Genomic DNA, 14,400 nt, shown 5'->3' on the forward strand with positions numbered 1-14,400 from the left:
GACAGAGTCGTCATGTATAATCGACGAGATAACACAGAAGCGCTTCCGGTGGCTTGGACATGTTTTGAGAAAGGAAAACTCAAGCATAACAAAAACAGCCCTTAGATGGACACCACAGGGAAAGAGACCAAGAGGACGTCCCAAAACAACATGGCGGAGGACAATAGAGAATGAATTAAAAGACCTAAAGATGACATGGGGAGAGGCAGAAACAATGGCAAAGAACAGAACAGAGTGGCGAGGACTTGTGTTGACCTTATGCTCAGATCGGAGCAAAGAGGATAAGTAAGTAAGTAAGTACTTATACATCCCGTCATTGTATTACCGGTATTGTTGTATGATAATTGTGTGCATTCCTGTCTTTCGTTTTTGCTAATGTGCTTTTGTCTATATGCCTATTTTGTGTTTCTTTGATACATATGACGTGGGCCTGTACTTATACATCCCGTCATTATGTTATTCTATGATATTTTTTGTATTCTTGTCTTTCATTTTTGTTAATGTGTATTTTCTAAATGCCTTTTTGTGTTTCTTTGATACATATGACGTTGCTCTGTACTAATAAATCCCGTCATTGTGTTATTGTGCTTTTGTAAATTTATTTGTATTCTTATCTTTAGTTTTCAAAGTGCTTCTCTTTATGCCTTTTTGTACTTCTTTGTTACTTCTTTGTTTTTTTTATAGTGATTAATATTATAACACAATGTTGACTGCCGCACACCTATTTTTGACATGTTTACCTATTATGTCTGTTTGTTTTGTTCACACATCGTTTTCAATATAATGGAATTTGATGCGACTGTCATACAAGTGAGAGGTTTAGCTAGCTATAAAACCAGGTTTAGTCCACCATTTTCTACATAAGAAAATGTCTGTACCAAGTCCAAAATATGGCAGTTGTTATCCATTCGTTACTTTTTTCTCTAAGTTTGTGTATTGTGTGTATTCTTTTCTTTTATAGAACCATCGGCGAATCGCACACTTTCACTAGTCTTTTTATTCACATATTACCATCTCTTAAAAGATTTAATAAGGTGATGTCAAGGTTATGTCAAGGTTGGTCTGCGGATAGTCGTTTGATAAATTCAACATCTATCACCTCTAGCTACAATTGCAATTCCCGTCTTACTTTTACAATACAATCTTAGTCTCTTTGAGTTCAGGACTTTTAGTAGTACATTACTTTGATCTTATTTGTTTATTTCTTATTCGAACATTAGCGAGTTTATGCTACTAATGGCTTCTTTTATTGTTCTTATGATCTAATTTATCACTTTCTTGTCTTTAATGTCTGCCTCTTTTCATTGATATTATTTTTCTCTAAAGTCTACATTTTCAGAACAATAAAAAAAGTTTTCATCATATTTCTTTGTATGCTTGTGCTCTTTAGAATTCACCTGTATCTTCATATCCATTTAGAATTTAAATCATCAAAGAAATTATTGATATTTTCCAATTTTGTATTTTCATTTGTTCTTTTGTGTGATCATCAATTAGTCTTTCTTTGTTTGATCACGAAGGTTCAGTTTTATTTCCCCGTGATCTATTTGTACATTACGTTGTTCACTTATCACCCAACTACTAGATAACTTACTGGAAAGCTTTGAGCGAGTTTCTATAATGTTTAAGACTTCTTTTGTGTTTCTGATGAATTCAACTCCTTTCTATCTGTTAGCAATGTTAAGACAGTGATTGCATATTTCCTTCTTTCGGGTGTTTGTGAGATTGTTTTTCAATATGTAAAATATTTTCTGAAGGCTTAATGTCTTTTTATCTCCGTATACTTAATTACAAAATCTGAATTCAATATACCCTCAAAATGATCATTTCAAATAGATAATCTTTCCAAGGACACAACTTAGTTATTTTTATATAGAAAAATAATATCCACACAAGTTATACATCCAGATCCCTCATTTAACTTTAAATATTTTGAAAACAGTCTATGACATATTCAATAAACAAAAAGGACAGAGGGACTGATTTTCATTGCGATTTATCAATAATTTTCCGTTTGAAATGTTGAAAGGAAATATACAAATGTAACTGTCTAATTTTGATCAAATAACCTCCCGTATCTTTATGGGCCGAGGAAAACACTCATCAAAGATACACCTTTTTATTCAATTTCGTGTACTATACATACATTTCTGTAATTGTTTCTAAATATATAAGTTGTAGTATATTATCAATATAAATTAAAACTATTATCTTTATCATGTTTTACAAAATTTGTGAACAAAAATCATGTCTAATCACATGATGATATTCATATACAAGTTTTATGAACAGTTGCCTTTCACATATTAATATCATGTTAAGATTTATTAAAATATACAACTTCTCATAATATAAATCTCTTTAAGAAATCACGAATAGGATCAGTATACATAGTTCTTTGTGATGCCAGTAGTGTTTTGTGTAAAATATGACCATGCGATTTAAAGAAGAAAAATAGAAAAATGATATACTATAGCATAAACATATCTTAATGACAAGTTTCTTTTCAAGCTCAATTTCCTTGATACAAGTTAGCAAAACAAGAAAGTGACACAAGTACAGTGACAATAAAAGAATAATCACTTAATTGAAATATAAACATATCTCATCCATTTATATATCAACAGATTTCAATTGAAGTATGTATCTTTCAATCCTTGCCACTCTCCAAACTGGCATTATATACATAGGATGGCTGGCTGTTAAATATATATAAAAAAATGATATACGTATGTTTATATTTAAAGATAAATACTTTTACCGAATGATAGATCAAAAGAAATAGTTATAGCATATAGTTTATGTTTCCAACATTCAATGAAATATATAAATTTGGAGTTATGCCATTGTTTGAAATAGTCATAACAAGTGCTCATTACTTTAAGTTTTCAGTTCATATGGCACTCTTAGGTAATAATCACGTTAAGATTAAACGATAACATCTAGTAAAGTGTTTAGTAACAATGATGGAAATTCAAATGGGAGTAAGTATGTATACATGTAAATTTTATGGTGATGGCATATATATGTCAGTCTCTGTTAAAGTGTTTTTATTTCAACATTTCTAGACTTGGCATCTATGCATAGCTAGTAAATAATTCAATAAGACAGGAATTTCGTTACCATTGGATACGTTAACGCTTTGTGAAATTCCTTCTTGGTACTAAGGTTTGTTTGGATATTTGACTGTAAAAATCTGATGACATCCTTATGTTTACAGTGATGTTGGGAATTGAGACGACAAATCAAGATACGATCCGTGTTCAAATAATGTCCTTATTCTTGAAGGATATGCATTTCATATTGCAATATTTTTTAAAATATTGTATCGAAAGAACTCAATTAATTCTTTTTTAAAATGATATCCCTAACAAAACTCTAGTTAATACCACTGGTCATTAATGGTAACATCCTGTCGATATTTAAACTTTTTGCATAATCGTGGTAATGTTTTCCCAGACTGAAAATGAAGTCTTTACATTTAATTCAATTGCACTGTTTGGTATTAAAGTCTTATAATTATGGTCTTTAAATTTGAAACTGGGCTTTGAACTAGCTTTCATAAACTGTGAATACTCTTTAAATGGTATTTTGTGTCTTTTTATCTACATGTTGGTTGTTTCAATACATTGTACCAATTTCGTGAGTCGGTTCTTTTTCTTCTGTTTTTTTAATAGTTTTTCGTAATAATCAATGTCCTGTGTATGGGGAACACTCTATATGTGTCGGTACCAATTTACGTAATAATCTTAAATCAGACCAATAGCATACGGTGTCGTCAACCGATTGATATTAAGATTATAACTCAATGTTGTCTGCTGTACCCCTATTTTTGACATTTTTACTTATTATGTATGTTTGTTTTGTTCACGCATCGTTGTCAATATAATGAAATTTGATGCGACTGTAATACAAGTGAGAGGTTCAGCTTGCAATATAACCTGGTTCAATACACCATTTTCTACATAAGAACATGCCTGTACCAAGTCACAAATACAACAGTTGTAATCCATTCGTTTGATGTGTTAGAGCTTTTGATTTTGTCGTTTGATTAGGGACTACCCATTTTGGATTCCTAGGTGTTCAGTATTTTTGTGATTTTACTTTTTTTCCATCACAGATTGGTACACGGTATTGATATTTTCATTTTTTAAGGATATATCATGACCTGAAGCTGTTCACATCCATGTCTCGTTGGTAATCGTTTTACAGAGCCTTATGTGTATTTTGGAAATATCATATATATTTATAAAATATAATTATATTTAGAAATAATTTATTCGAAAGAGAGTTTATCTATTGTTAAACACCGATTGTTTATCACTAGAACTTTATGGGTGTTTTTGTGGTTGTATATTTTGGAACTGTTCTCTAATTTAAATAAACCTTACTTCTTTCTTAATTCACAAATCATTTACATACACATCAGTAACTGTGTATTGCAGACACTGGAAAAATCAACAAACAAACAAAAAAACCAAATAACAAAGGTAGAGCATATACACAAAAAATTGACACTAACGTAACTGTTAAATTGTTAGTCAGCAATCAATGTCAAGCTTCTTAGTTATCGTGAAAATATATATTCTAGAGGTGACGTGAAGCAGATATGGATTCTAAAGAAAAATTAAATGATTAATAATCTAAGACTCTTTATTCTTCAATATCATTAAAACATTTGACTTTTCTACCCTTTACACAAATATTCCCCTTTCCAAACTAAAAGAAAAATTGAAAGAACTAGTCCTGCGTTGTTTTATAAAACAAGAATGGCCAACATGGATACACATTTTAATGTCTCAGTGAAAAAAAATCAAACTTTCATTAAAATAAAGCTAACATAGACACACACTTCATGTCTTAGTGAAAAAAATCTTTGAAACTGATGGTATCAAGATCCATTTCCTATCATAGTTTCCTTGATGAGAGTTGATGTCCAAAAGAAACCAGTTCTTAGTGGTGAAGTTGGGGACGTCACATCGAATCTGTAATTATACGAGAAACAATACGGGTGCCACACCCTTTTAGCGCACTTTGGATAACTACCGGTTTGTTTCGGTGGGGTTCGTGTTGCCCAGGCTTTAGTTTTCTATGTTATATATTTAATGCTGCAGTTTATCTTCTGATCATGCCACGGCGTTATCAGTTTTTTTTCTTGTCCTTTTCGGAGCACTTGAGATTACCCCCAGTTTTTGGTGGGGATCGTGTTGCTCACTCTGTAGTTTTCTGTGTAGTTTCTTGTGTACTATTATTTGTCTGTTTGTCTTTTTCATTTTTAGCCATGGGGTTTATTTTCGATTTATGAGTTTGACTGTTACTGTGGTATCTTTCGCACCCTTTGGTATATTTCCACTTTCAGAAGACAAAAGTTTTCATATTTCCATTGTTTCTTTCTGATTTTTTGTTTGTTTGTTTGTTTGCTTGCTTGCTTAGTGTTTGCTTTGTTTTAGGTTTTTTGTTGATTCAATAGTATAGTCTTTGTGTCTATTAAGTTCGTTTTGGTTAATGAGGTATTTTAAATTAGAGATGGACAGCATAGTACAGAGTTATGGAAGCTGGCTGGTATATATGTTTTGGCAGTGAAACCGTATAATCCATTTAGTTTTTCTCTACACTCTGAGCTTGGGTTATATCTTACAGTATTTTAATAGTTTCATTTACTCACCAATGTACAAGAAAAGTACCGTAACTGTCCACAATCAGAATTTTTCCATTTATATGCCTCTGTCAATCGAAGTAAAGTACAATCATCTAAACCCGTTGGATATCCTGTAGCCCAGTTTGTGTAAACTATATCATATGGAGACGAGTTATTTCTTGCATCATACTTGAAGTCAATGGATCTCCGAACACCAATCCAAGAGTTTTTACCTGTTCCAAATGCAAAAATATAGTGGAACTTCGTTTACATAACGTTCATACTTGCACACTTGCCACACATCACAACAAGCAACTTTCAAGGGCCCCAAGCTAAAACGAAGATATGTATAATAACCCTATCAGACTCGATCTTGAACGATGATGTGAGACATCATTTAAGTGCAAATCTTCTATCACCGAACCACTTATTTATTGTTGTGTTTTCTCAACTTTGATGAGTGTTCAGTTGAAATTTTGATAATAGAGCGTTAAACATGAAAACAGGTTAATTATATCCAAGTACAGAAGGTACAATTGGACTCCGCTTATTGGTGCAATTTATGTTTTCAAAAACTAATCTTACTAGATGCTGACGCTTACACATATGCCTAGAACTGCAGGTAACCTGTGATGAGAAGGATCATCTTAAGGTGTACATTTACCACAGGCTTTCATATTATATTTTCTTTCCAATACAATTTAAAATCCTGTATAAAACATTTAATTTAAGTATTTGCTACTATATTCGCCCTGTTTAGTAGCTGATAATTGACCCATCTTCATATTGTACTTTTAATAAAAATCAAAAGAAAAAGATCGAGGCGCTGTGTCAATCAATAGAATAGTAATCGGAAAATTACAGCTGGTGCGGCTCTATATAATATATTTCTGTAAATGTCTCATCAATCGCGCCAACTATGATCGGCATTTATTTCAACATTTTCCCGAAAATACCTATATTTATTGACTGTTGGACATATAATAAATGATCATATTTTCTCTCTAAAACCTGGGTACACCCACATAATAACATCCATTTGGAATATCACAAGTTCGTTAGTAAAAGACTTCCAAAAATTAATGAGGTGCTTCTAGTTCCGATTAAAAAAAATGTAAAATCGATCATAGAATTTTTTATTTTTTTTTACCCATAACCAAATTCTACGTGGTCATTCGTACAGTATATTTCAACATTTTGTTACGTTCCCTATATTATGTAAGTCAGTGTTGGTATCGGTATCGGTGTCGGTATAAAAAAAAAAGTAAATCACAAAAATACCGAACTCCGAGGAAAATTCAAAAAAGGAAAGTCCCTAATCAAATGGGAAAATCAAAAGCTCAAATATAATAACAAGTGTCTGTGTAGGTTTTTCGAAATAAAGATAATGCCATCAAAGCAATATATATTTGGACAATTGATAAAAATTAATGGCGCAAATTGCTACCGGCAATTAAAATTGGCACAGGTTCCGGTACACTTATTGTTCCTGGAAGTCTATTTTGTGTTTCTGTTAATGTGTTTATGTTTAATTTAAGTGTTTTCTATGACATTTGAATATATAAATATATACGGTACATGTTTCTGTAAGGCTTACCATTTTACAAACTTGTGTTTGGACGAAACAAAGAAATCCATAACAAGATAACGTGATGGACAAAATCAGAATTTAAAGCAAAATACATTACTAATGTTCCTCAAATTTTGGGTTTAGTCGATAAACTTCAGAAAACAGCATGTTATATTAGGAGGTATATGTAGTGATATTACATTTCACAATATATGCAATTGTTCCCCTTCCTGCTTCTACGACATTGATAGACTTAACGTCAACGGCTGCATGTCCTATATTTACAATGTATTTAATATCTGTACGTATAAAGAAGGAACAGTAATCATGAAACTACAACGTATCGATTGTTTCTCACATTCACTTAATACCGGTGAAATTATATTTACATCCAATATTGAAACATCTCTTCATTTTAATTTAGCTCTTTATATGCTTAACCATTAAGGTTTGAGATTTCAATAAGATTTTTTTAAAATATTTTAATCTACCTTATTCAAATAAATGCATTGTCTGGTTAAAATTAAGAGTATGTTCGGTTGCAGAAAAAAAATCAATTTTAATCCCAGCCATTAGTTTAATATAAAACATTATTTACTTTGTTGTTAATGGTAGAACTTGTAAAAATTAGGAAAAAAATATAGAGGAGAACAACATATCCATTTCATCAGATATAACATTCAAAAACCATATTGATATGACTCCCAAAAGTAATAAACAGTATAGTCTACCTATTTATTTCGCCAAAAAATCTACGGAAACCATAAGTTTATCCTTAAAAGTAAATGATAAGAATAAATACGTCGTATGTTTGATAGGTAATGCAATATCATAAGATGTAAACTTAAATAGTACATAATGCTTTCTGTAGCAATTGAATCATAGTAGTAAGTCCCATGTTTGTAAAAATTTAGTAAAATTTTTTATCAACCAAACATCAAAATTTGGTTTGCAGTGTTTACTATCATAGAAATATAAGGACAGATATTAAGCTATAGTAAGCCGACTGAGAAATATAGAATGCGTAAAGAGCAGCCAACATAGCAGTAGTGTCAACAAAGTAGAAATCAATCTCACGAATAAATATATGCTCTTTTAAAGTCTATAAAAGTAGAAGACAATCCTCTCGCTAATCAATTAATACTCAGTGAAGCAAACAATTCAAAAATGTTATCAACTAGCAAATCTACGGAACCATGCCTGTGACTTTGATATACGTTCCATATGATCTGTAATAATTATTTCATCTTAAAATAGCAGAAAATGTTTGCTCTAAACAGGTTTTAAAATTAAATTATGTGTTAGTTTCAGGATTCAATTGCGATCCTTTATTTTCGAAAATTGCTTTAATTATACATTCACCTTCACTCTGGTACTAGACCAGTATCAAAATTAATTTAAAAAGTTGATTTACACAGACATAAATTCATTCAGAGTAGTTGTTATGTACTCATTTGATATAGCGTCACTACCTGGGGTTTTTTTTTTATCAATTTAAGAGAATATATTCTATTTTAGATTCACTTACGGGTCACTTCAAAACACTTTGTATATTTTCAATTTTCAATATAATGTTTAATACTGGTCTCTATTATTAATGTTATGAATTTTTTTTTACATTCTTTGAGAAAATAAATCATGTAGGGTTTTGAGAAACTTTTTTCTACACACATCCTATTAATCCATGGTTTCGAGTCATTATGTTTGTAAAATATTCCGAGTCATGGTTTTTCCGAAAAACATTTTTTTTTTTCGATGTTTGTTGAAGTTTCATTTTGTTTGAATTGTATATATCCAATATCAATTGGATTTGCATCGTTACTCACTAGCAAATCCTTTAAGTTTTCAATATATATTTAAAGAACACCGTCACGATCAATTGAATATTGTCAATACATTCTAATTCATTTTACTGTTGTTCTATTCCAAATACGGATGATTGTTTAATGCGCCTAATACCGTAAATGTTATCTATGTGACTTCTGTTCGTACAAAATATTTGATCAAGTCAGAGCTAAATTGTCAAAATTAGAAAGTTTTATTTTAACAAATATACAAATATTATGTTCTGAAATAATTTCAAAACATCTGGGTCTAATAGTCTTGTCTTTTATCACAAACATTGAAAATTCCAAGTGACTAAAAGTGAAGTTTAAATTCTGAATGTCAGAACTATCATTCCAATTTTGATATCTTGAACTGAATCACTATTTTCGTGGTATAAATTGGTCATTACCGCGTGAAGGTGGAGTACAAAGTTGTGGGAAAACGTATACCATCTATGTAAGGTTTGTCATCCCTTAGTACTGCTATATGGTGGTGTTTGCTTCTCGCATCTAACATTGTAGGTATCAGTAATTTAACTTTGACTGTTTCAAGTTCTTTATTTCTGTCTTTCCTAATATAGCGATATCATATTTTAGTTTGTTATCTAGCCTGTAATTTAATTTCCATGTACAACTTGGAATTTTATGTCATCTTTAATTGCAGCATTTCACTGATGAAATATATGATTTTAGCTCAGAGATCTCGTTTTAGATTCTGTAGCCCTTTCTTTACGTTTCTAATTCTCTGGTTTGAGCTAACTGTTCTCCTATTCAACCCCATCAAGCTTTCGATTAACTTCATTACTTTGCCCTTAGCAGGAGTCAGTATAGCTATTTTGCTGTTTTTCCCTAATTTTGTTTTAGGTCTGTGATGTTTCCATCAAATCTCTTACAATGATATTCTATTTCAGACAATCTCTATGTGATACTAAGTAGTCCATAAAGAATACATAGTTTAGCGAGCTTTCAATTTATTTCGATTATAATTATACATTAAGCCTCTCATCTATTTTATTTATACATGCAAGTCATGGTCAAGAAAAAGACGTTACTTCTCTGGTTGAATTAGATTTCATTGGTCAATTCTAATCTTTAACTATTAGACTAGTAATTAAAATATGGATAGATCTTTTAGAATGTAGAACATATTGTAAACCTTGAATGGTAATGGCAAATGAAAATTGTTTATCACAAGATATAAAATAAACAGTTTCATTATGTATGGTTCTGTGAAAGGAAATGATAAACATATAACGTATTCCCCATTCCAATAAATTATTCTATTTATTACATTTAATTTACACAATATGTTTTCCGAAGAAACTTGACGGCACATATAAAATGAATGATGCGTTAGGAAAACATAATTGATGTGCAGATGATACAAGCCGTTTTATAAGTAGTTAGAAATTGAAAATTAATGGAAATTCAGAATGCTTTTTAAATATTGCACTATTGGGAAGGAACATTCGGGGTAGTTTGGCCTACATATTGGTTTAAATAGTAATACATACCATGTAAAGTTTGTATTTTATCCTGAAGATAAAACCATTCATTGTAGCTCTTAACTTCTGATAGATAGCTATCCATATCCCAACACTGTTGCTAAAAATTCAAATACAATGATATTATGTGCCATAGAACTTATAATACATTGCTGAATAAAGTTTGCATTCTTTTCTAGTACACAACAGGTTAAAACAGAAGTAAAGACAGGTTTAATATAATTAACGGTACCAATTTTCTTGCACCAGATGCGCATTTCGACAATACATGTCTCTTCAGTGATGCTCGTGGCCAAAATATTTTAAATCCAAAGCTTATATAAAAGATGAAGAGCTATAATCCAAAAGGTCCAAAAATTATAGCCAAATCCGTGAAAGGAATCAGAGTTTTGCATGAGGGAGACACATTCCTTAATTTACAATAATTTCTATCATTTTGTAACAGCAAATTTTAATAACACAAAAAATCCGTATTTTCATGCCAGTACCGAAAAGTGTGCATACCTTTCAAGTACATAACTAGTTAAATCAGAAATAAAGACACATTATGATCACATTATGTTGAAGTTGCTCAGCATCTCAAATATTTAGGTTATTACATCCGTATTTTGTCTTTTCAGAGGTTTTGTTACTTAACACATTGTGTGGTAATTTGAAGAAGATTTATGTTACATATCACTCCCCCCCCCCCCATTTTTTGGTAGGGTTCGTGATGCTTAATCTTTAGTTTTCTATGTTGTGTATTGTGTTCTATTATTTGTCTGTCCCTCTGGTATCTTTCGCCCCTCTTTTAGTATGAGGGAGAACGGACAATGTACAGTCATTCATGGGAAGTAAGCTCTCAAGAGAGGCGACCTTCTAAACAAGGTTTCTAATTGAATAACTGTCAGTTAATCACATCGAAGAAGGTTTTCTTTAGAGTGAAATCACAGTGAATAGTAATCAGTTAGAAAAATGCAATCCAAGAAAATGTACAGAAAAAAGTTGACATTTTTTTACGTGAGACATATTGTTGAATGACGTAAATAATTTATTCCATCTCCCAATGAAGTATTTCATCATACCTAAAATCAGAGACAATATCACTAGACAAATATATGACATTATCCTATAAAAATATAGGCATTCCTGGAAAACACCATTACAATAAATCTATAATATAAAAGTAAAACACAAATACCGAACTCTAAGGCGAATTCAAAAAGGGGAAGTTCATAAAAACTGACGGTATCGACTGCCACCAATCATCGAAACAAGTGAAAAACATACTACCATACTTCTGATTTGGTACGTGCATTTCCAGAAGAACCTGGTCGGTTAAACCTGGTTTTATAGCTGTATACCTAGCTTAACATCTCCACTTGTATAACAGTTATTTATAGTTCCGTTATATTGAAATCGACGAGGAAAACATATAGGGGCAAATACTCCGAGTAGTTCCGTTATACTGAACTCCGAGGAAAATTCAAAAGGGAAAGTCTCACTTATAATTTTAAAAGTGTATTTGTTCTCAATCACTTAAATTCTTAATAAGTGCACAGTTCTTATCCTTTTTGGATTTATTCGTTCTTTTCAAAAAAAAAGATTTATTATTTTTATCTATGTTTATATCCACATTCATTTCTTGTGTCCGGTTTTACTTTTCCCTCGTCAAATACAGTTCACATGCAAATCTGGCGCAGAAACCTTTATATTGTTTAATTTGTTCATCCGAGAAGTTTTCCCTGACATAACAAGTATTAACATAATAAAAAAATACCTTAGACTCGTCCCAAGTTACTCGATCAGTACTGAAAAAGTAACATGTTTGTAAGGTGGAACTGTAATACCAACCAGATGGGCAGTTACTTGTTGATGCTGAAACTGAAACGAAAAATATACTTGGAATTGACTTAGGCTAGATTTAAAATTGTCGTTCATGCTAGAAGTGTCACGCATGTTATCATTGTCTAATTTACCTCACTGATGAGTCTCTTGAAGACGAAACGCCCGTCTGGCCTGGCGTACATAAGTTTGTTCTTGACATCTATGATAAAATATTGCTGTTAACTAAACCTTTGTGTTTTGCCTTCGTTGTTAGATTAATTTGTAAGATGTTTGAATTTTGTAGTCAGTTGTGTTGTATGTTTACATAGTTTTTACTGCTGGGTCCCAATTATTGTCACATCAACCTACTATATTCAGTAAAACGGAGTTATACACAACAGGCAAACAAGTGGAAGGTTTGCTAGTTACGAAACTAGGTTTAATCCACCATTTTGTACAAAATGTTTGTACCAAGTCGGGAATATGGCAAATGTTTTTCATAAGTTCTGTTGATTGATGGCGTTTTATGTTGTCAGTATTTAACTGCAGACCTGTTTGTGCAACAACAGGTATAGATTGCGTAAGTAGTACTTGGCACAACTTTCTAGAATTCCTTATTATTAATGCACTTGAACTTCGTATTGAACTTTATTGGCTTTTCAACTGTTTTTAATTCGAATTCCTCTGATGAGTTTAATTTAGATAAAACGCGCGTTTGGTGTACCAAATCATAAGCCTAGTTTCTTGGATGAGTTTTTTCTCACGTAAAATACTCCTGAGTATGAGGGTTGTAGGAATATAACTCTGTAATGCATTGCTGAAATTTTAATCTGAGCCATATGCATATATCCTGTGAGTCTCAAAGCACCGTCGTTTTTATTAGGTGTTCCTACAATTGTACAATATTTTGGAAACTTTAGATATCCTGGTTGATAAAACTTGTAATCAGGAAAAATGGGCTATTAATCTCCGGTGAAAGTTATATTTCTTATATGTAATGATTCGTGCCAAGTATTTTTTTTTTTTTTTTTTGAAAATATAAACATAATTTGTGCACATATACTGAATACCAATTTGACAAAAACTAATAGGGAAAAAGCTGTATTTTGTAAAGGTAAAGGCATCATTTTTAATAAGACTGCATGTCCTTTCAAAATATCATTATGAAATGCTTAAGAACAATGATAAAGTATAATTGTCAAAGTCACCAAAAAGCCTAATAGCTCGCAATATTGAGCTTGACTATTAATTGCATTCCGTCTTTTTTCAAATCTGATTTAACAATTCCAGATTCAAAGAGGGTTTATATCATGTTTCCGGTGAGGGTTTTATTTTCATTTTTAACAACATTAGGTCAATAACACTGCACACAAATATTTCTTAAATTGTTCGTTTAGAAGTTATGGAGAAACTGAGGTTTCAACTTCCCCAGTCAAAGTTTACCTTGGATGAATTTGGCTTTTATTTTTATGTCCTGTTTAATCATAAAGTTCATCCACTGTTCCTTGGGATCATGAAGTTGATAAAGTGTTCCTTTCAGTTTTAAGCAAACTTAGAATTATCAAATAACTCCCCTGTCAAAATATTGAATTTTTCAAAGTGTGTTAAGAACGACCAGATAACTTTCTATCATCTTTAGATAGATAGAATAGCATGAATAAAAACACTGATCAATCAAACCGTTTCGTATAGAATCATATTCAAAACAGTGTAGCTGTGGCCACTGATTGACGACCTTAATTTATCCCATTGACTGGGGCAGATTAGGTGAACGTTTGTCTGTAACGACCGCTGCTCACTATGTACTTGTTAAAGACACTTAAACTGTGGGGTCACAAAAGGTTCTCAACACCTAAATAAAGTAATTAGAAAAACTAATCAGGAATAACACGATGTTTTGATTTGTATCAATAATATAAATCAAAACATAAAGTTATTCCTGAATAATTTTTCGAATTATTTTAATATTAAAGGCGTTAAGAACCTTTGGTGACCCACAGCTTAAATTCTATAATAAGTAAGTAGTGAGCAGTGGTCGTTACAGACAAACGTTCA

General features: G+C 31.4%; 1 long non-coding RNA gene across 1 annotated transcript; it reads right to left on the reverse strand.

Moving 5' to 3' along the window:
- Positions 1-1,961: 1,961 nt before the first annotated feature.
- On the reverse strand, positions 1,962-12,405 carry LOC143050995 (uncharacterized). Its single transcript, XR_012970552.1, has 4 exons — positions 12,299-12,405; positions 10,549-10,639; positions 5,666-5,871; positions 1,962-2,699 (listed from the first exon to the last, which is right to left on the reverse strand). It is a non-coding gene; the product is annotated as an uncharacterized LOC143050995 (long non-coding RNA).
- Between the last annotated feature and the right edge of the window lie 1,995 nt (positions 12,406-14,400).

The sequence above is a fragment of the Mytilus galloprovincialis genome, chromosome 1, assembly GCF_965363235.1.
Source record: "Mytilus galloprovincialis chromosome 1, xbMytGall1.hap1.1, whole genome shotgun sequence".
Classification (NCBI taxonomy): Eukaryota; Metazoa; Mollusca; class Bivalvia; order Mytilida; family Mytilidae; genus Mytilus; species Mytilus galloprovincialis.